Source organism: Chrysochloris asiatica, unplaced genomic scaffold (assembly GCF_000296735.1).
Source record: "Chrysochloris asiatica unplaced genomic scaffold, ChrAsi1.0 scaffold00218, whole genome shotgun sequence".
Classification (NCBI taxonomy): Eukaryota; Metazoa; Chordata; class Mammalia; order Afrosoricida; family Chrysochloridae; genus Chrysochloris; species Chrysochloris asiatica.
Window position 1 is genome coordinate 3,678,044 of NW_006408736.1, and position 6,403 is coordinate 3,684,446.

The 6,403-nt window shown below is 40.4% G+C and overlaps 1 pseudogene; it reads right to left on the reverse strand.

The window, feature by feature from the left end:
* The window catches only part of LOC102827837, a 13,147-nt pseudogene extending 11,897 nt beyond the window's left edge, over nt 1-1,250 (reverse strand).
* Between the last annotated feature and the right edge of the window lie 5,153 nt (nt 1,251-6,403).

Here is a 6,403-nt window from a genome sequence, read left to right on the forward strand (position 1 = left end):
ACACACACCCCTGAATGGCAGCTCCAATGGCCACAGCCTCATCAGGATTAACAGCTTTACTTGGGACTCGTCCGAAAAGATCCTGCACGGTCTGTTGAACCTTGGACATTCTAGTCATACCACCAACAAGAATCACTTCTCCTATGTCACTCTTGATGACTTCTGCATCTTGAATGGCTTTTTGGCATGGTGCTATCGTCCTCCTGATTAGGTCAGTGACAATCCCTTCAAATTGAGCCCAGGTCAACTTCATGTTCAAATGTTTGGGTCCAGAAACATCCATTGTAAGATATGGCAAGTTGATGTCAGTCTGCACAGATGAGGAGAGTTCACACTTGGCCTTTTCAGCAGTTTCCCGTACCCTCTGCAGTGCCATGTCGTCTTTGGTCCAATCAACCCCTGACTCTCTCTTGAATTCCTTTACAATGTGTTGTAGCAAGGCCTGATCAAAGTCTTCTCCACCTAAGAAAGTGTCTCCGTTGGTGGATTTTACCTCAAACACTCCTTTCTGAATTTCCAAGACAGAAATATCGAAAGTTCCACCACCTAAATCATATACAGCAATGATTTTATCTTCTGATTTGTCCAGCCCATAAGCCAGAGCAGCAGCTGTAGGTTCATTGATCACCCGAAGCACATTTAATCCAGAGATCTGGCCAGCTTCCTTAGTGGCCTGTCTCTGAGAATCATTGAAATAAGCTGGAACTGTGATAACGGCATTTTTTGCTGCATGACCCAAGTAATTTTCTGCAGTCTCCTTCATCTTCATCAACACAAATGCACCGATTTGACTTGGCATCACCATTGGAGGCACGGACAATTTTGAAGGGAACATTTTTAATGTCTTTCTGGACTTCAGAGTCATCAAACCGGCGACCAATGAGACGCTTGGTGGCATAGAATGTGTTGTTTGGGTTGGTAACAGCCTGCTGCTTGGCTGGCATGCCAACAAGTCGCTCACCATCTGCTGTAAAGGCCACAACTGAAGGTGTAGTTCTGGCACCTTCAGCATTCTCCAGCACCTTTGCTTGTTTACCTTCCATAACTGCCACACAAGAGTTGGTAGTACCCAAATCAATACCAACAACAGCTCCTTTGATTGCTTCTGACGCATAGTCCCGGCGTGAAACAATTCTAAAAGCCTCATGACTAAGGCCTTTACAGCTATCCTGGTGGCGCAAGACGGTGGAGCCCCGGGAGGCTGCGGCGCCAACCACGCGGGCTGCCGCCGCTCGGCTGGCACTTATCATAGCGGCTAGACCGTGGGAGTACGGGGCAGCAAACAGGCGCTCCAACAGCCTGGAGCTGCGTGGCGCGGCGCGACGCGACGATAGCAGCCCTTCTGGAATCCTCCCAGGCCTTTATTCTTCTTATTATAATATTTTGCTTTGTCTTCTCTAATCGCTCTTTGAAATTTTCTGTTCAACTCTTTTATCTCCTCATTTCTTCAATATACTTTAGCTTCTCTATGCTCAAGAACAAGCTTCAGAATCTCTACTAACATTCACATTGGTCTTTTCTTTCTCTCCTATTTTTAAATTACTTTTTGCTTTCTTCATTTATAATGTTATTGATGGCATCCGACAACTCTTCTGCCTTCAGTTATTAGTGTCTAATGAATCAATTCTGTTCTTGATATTATCTCTAATTTCAGGTGAGATATATTTAAGGTCATATTTAGGCTCTCGTGCATTTGTTTTAATTTTCTTCAGCTTCAACCTGAACTTGCTAATGAGCAGTTGTTCTGTTCCACATTCAGCCCTTGCCTTATATTGACTGATGATATTAAGCTTTTGTATGGTTTCTTCCCACAAATGTAGTCACTATGATTCTTGCGTATTCCATATGGTGAGGTTTATGTACATACTCACATTTTTTGTTGCAGAAAATGCATATTTGCAATGAATAAGTCATTGGTCTTCAAAATTCTATAATGTGATTTCCAGCATCATTTTTATCACCAAGGCCATATTTTCTAATTACTTGTTCGTATTCTTTGTTTCCAACTTTCATAACCTAGTCACCAGTAATTATCAATGCATCTTGATTGCCTATTAGAGCAATTTCAGATTGAATAAATTGGTAAAGTTCTTCTATTTTGTTACCACTGGCATTAGTAATTCATATGCAAATTTAAATAAAAGTAGTATTAACTTGTCTTCCTTGTAGGTTGTTGTTGTTGTTGTTGAGTGCCATCGAGTCGGGTCCGACCCATAGCGACCCTGTACAGGGTTTCCGAGGGTGTAAATCTTTACGGGAGTAGAAAGCCTCATCTTTCTCCCGCGGAGCGGCTGGTAGTTTCGAACCGCTGACCTTAAGGTTCGCAGCCCGATTCGTAACCACTACGCTACCAGAGCTCCTTTGGTACATGGATATTATCCAATCACTGACAGCGTTGTACTTTGAGATAGATCTTGAAATGTTCTTTTTTTATGATGAATACAACATTATTCCTCTTCAATTTATCATTCTTGCATAGTAAACCATATTATTATCTATTTCAAAATGACTAATACCAGTCATTTCATCTCACTAAATCCTAGGATGAAATCTTTGGACCACAAGTTGAGTAGTTCAAATTCACTCATTGCTCCTTGGAAATCCTATACAGGTTTATATGGGTCAGAATAGATTTGATGTCACTTAACAATTTTCCTAGACTCATACTTAGTACTTCCACATTTCAATAATTAACGAACATTTGCAGCTATTTGTTCTTAATTTAGCTCTTCTGTCCAATCAGCAAATGAAAGTACTTAAAACTTTGCTAAACCATATTGCTACTGTCAAGTCTCCTTTAGGAGACAGCTCTTTCATAGGCGTGTTTTGAGTACCTTACAACCTAAAAGAATCATCTTTTGCAACAATATCTGACAACGATTTAAAGTTTTCAGCAGCTAACAATTAGATGTGATCTATTTCCCCAATCTTTTTAGTCTGTGTCTTAGTCTAGGAACTATGTTGAATTCTGTCCATCATAGTTGACTTTGCTGTTATTTTAAATACTGGTATAGCTTCCAGCATCACAGTACCATACAAAACACCACAGTAGCACCAAGTAGATGGTCAATGAGAGAGGAAGACCATCAATCAAATGGAATTACACACTGGCTACAACAATGAGCTCAGACATAACAATTATGAGGATTGTGCAAGGCTGGCAGTGTTTTGTTGTACTTATTGTTTGCTGAAAGTGAAGAGGACTTCAAGCATTTACTGATGAAGATCAAAGAACACAGCCTTCAGTATGGATTATATCTCAATGTCAAGAAAACAAAAATCCTCACCACTGGACCAATAAACAACATTCTTACCAATGAAGAAAAGATTGAAGTTGTCAAGGACTTCATTCTTCTTGGATCAACTATCAACACTCATAGAAGCAGCAGTCAAGAAATCAAACCTTTTTTAAAGTGTTGAACAGCAAAGATGTCAGCTTGAGGATTAAGATGCACCAGACCAATGCCATGGTATTTTCAATAACCTTATATGCATGCGAAAGCTGGACAGTGAATACGGAAGACCGTAGAAGAATTAGTGCTTTTGAGTTATGGTGTTGAAGAAGAATATTGAAAGTGCCGTGGGCTACCAAAAGAACCAATAGATCCATTTTGGAAGAAGTGCAGCCAGAGTGCTCCTTGGAGGCCAAGAGGGCCACACTTCATCTTTCATACTTCAGACATATTGCCAGGAGGGACCAATCACTGGAGAAGGATATCATGTTTGGTAAGGTGGAGGGTCAGAGAAAAAGAGGATGACCCCCAACGAGATGGATTGGCCAAGTGGCAGCATCGTTGGTCTCAAGCACGGCAACAGTAGTGAGGTTGGCCCAGGATTGGGCAGTGTTTCATTCTGCTGTGCATATGGTCGCTATGGGTCAGTACTAACTCAATGGCACCTAACAACAACAGCAACATTGTACATAGATTCTAAGAGTCAGCGTCAACTTTAGGATGCCTAAAAACCACTATTCACAGGATCCTATACTGTGATCCATTTCAAGAGGGATCAGCCAGGATAGCTGGTTACTATTTAGTTATTTGGAGTCCTGGTGTGGCACTGTACGATATGAAATGGCCTGCTTCAAACTCATCAGCCACTCCTCAGAAACCCTATACAGGGTTGCCATGAGTCACAACCAATTCAACGGCACAACAACACCTAATTACTCGAGTCTCACTGTGGTGGAGGCTGAGGTTCCTGTGGTCTACTAGTCATTTAGACTAATTTCCATACATCTTTGATTTTATTCACTTTCCTTTCCTTTCAATAGGGAGACACTAATATTTGCATTTTAAATGGATGCCAGTATGTTTTTCAGGTGCTCATTGCTACTCACCAAAATAGGATGTAAACATTCTATTTGTGGACTATATACTGTCAATTAATGTTGATGTTCCCCATGACTATGCTCTGAGGCATCCATGCCAGTGATACATTTACCTCAAGGTGTTTTGTTATAGCTTAGAAGTTTACCCACCACTCATCTGTTAGTTTGTCTTACTGTGATGACTTGTGAGTTGCTGTCATTCTGAAAGCTATGACACCAGTATTTTAAATGCCAGCAGGGTCACACATGGTAGACAAGTTTCAGATGAGCTTCCAGACGAAGACAGACTAGGAAGAAGGAGTGACTAACTACTTGTAAATATTTAGTCACTGAAAACCTTATGAATAGCAGAGAAACACTGTCAGATACAATGCCGGAAAATGAGTCCCTCAGATGGGAAGGCACTCAAAATGGGACTGGGGAAGAGCAGACTCCTCAAACTAGAGTTGACCTTGAAGACGCGAATGGAGTAAAGCCCCTGGGACCTTCATTTGCTGATGGAGCACAACTCAAAATGAAGAGAAACCGCTGTAAACATCCACTGAAAATTGGAACATGGAATGTACTAAGTATGATCCTGGGAAAACTGGAAGTCATCAAAAATGAAATGGAATGCATAAACATCGATATCTTAGGCATTAGTGAGCTGAAATTGACTGGTATTGGCCACTTTGAATCTGACAACCACATAGTTTACTACGCTGGAAATGACAAGTTGAAGAGGAATAGTGTTGCATTCATTGTCAAAAAGAACATATCCAGAACAGTCATGAGGTACAACTCTGTCTGTGATAGGATAATATCCATGTGTCTACAGGGAAGCCCAGTTAATACCACTATTATTCAAATTTACGCACCAACCACTAAAGCCAGTGAAGACGAAATAGAAGAATTCTACCAACATCTTCAATCTGAAATTGATCAAATATACAATCAAGATGTAGTGACCATTACTAGTGATTAGAATGCAAAGGTCGGGAGCAAAGAGGAAGGATCAGTAGTTAGAAAATACGGCCTTGGTGATAGAAATGATGCTGGAGAACGCATGATAGAATTCTGCAAAACCAATGATTAGTTTATTTCAAATACCTTCTTTCGACAGCATGAAAAACGACTATACACATGGACCTCACCAGGTTCAATACATAGAAATCAAATTGACTACATCTGTGGAAAGAGATGATGGAAAAGCTCTATATCATCAGTCAAAAGAAGACCAGGGGCAGGCAGACTGTGGAACAGACCATCAATTACTCATATGCAAATTCAAACTGAAGCTGAAGAAATGAAAACAAGCCCATGAGAGCCAAAATATGACCTTGAATATATCACACCTGAATTCAGGGATCATCTGAAGAACAGATTTGATACATTAAACTCTAAAGACAGAAAACTAGAAGAGTTGTGGAATGACATCAAAAACATAATACATGAAAATAAGCAAAAGGTCATTAAGAAAACAAGAAAGAAGGAAAAGACCAAAATGGATGTCAGAAAAGACTGAAACTTACTCTCCAGTGTAGAGATGCTAAAGCAAATGGAAGAAATTAGGAGGTCCAAGAGCTAAACAGAATATTTCAAAGATTAGCTTGAGAAGATAAAGCCAAATATTACAACAAAATGTGCAATGATCTGGAGTCAGAAAACCAAAAAGGAAGAACATGCTCAACATTTCTCAAGCTGGGGAACTGAAGAAAACCATTCAAGCCTCAACTTTCATTATTGAACGATTCTCTGGACAAACTATTGAATGATGCAGAAAGCATCAAGAGAAGATGGAAGGTATACACAGAGTCACTGTACCAAAAGGAAATGGTTAATGTTCAAGAGGTAGCATATGATCAAGAGCCGATGATACTGAAGGAGGAAGTCCAAAGTGCATTGAAGGAATTGGCAAAGAACAAGGCACCAGGAACTGATGGAATAAAAATTGAAATCTTTCAAGAAAGTGAGATGGCAGGCACAGGAAGCACTCAAACATATATGCCAAGAAATTTGCAAGACCGCTATCTGCCGACTGATTGGAAGAGATCCACATTCATACCCATTCCAAAGAAAGGTGACCCAACAGAA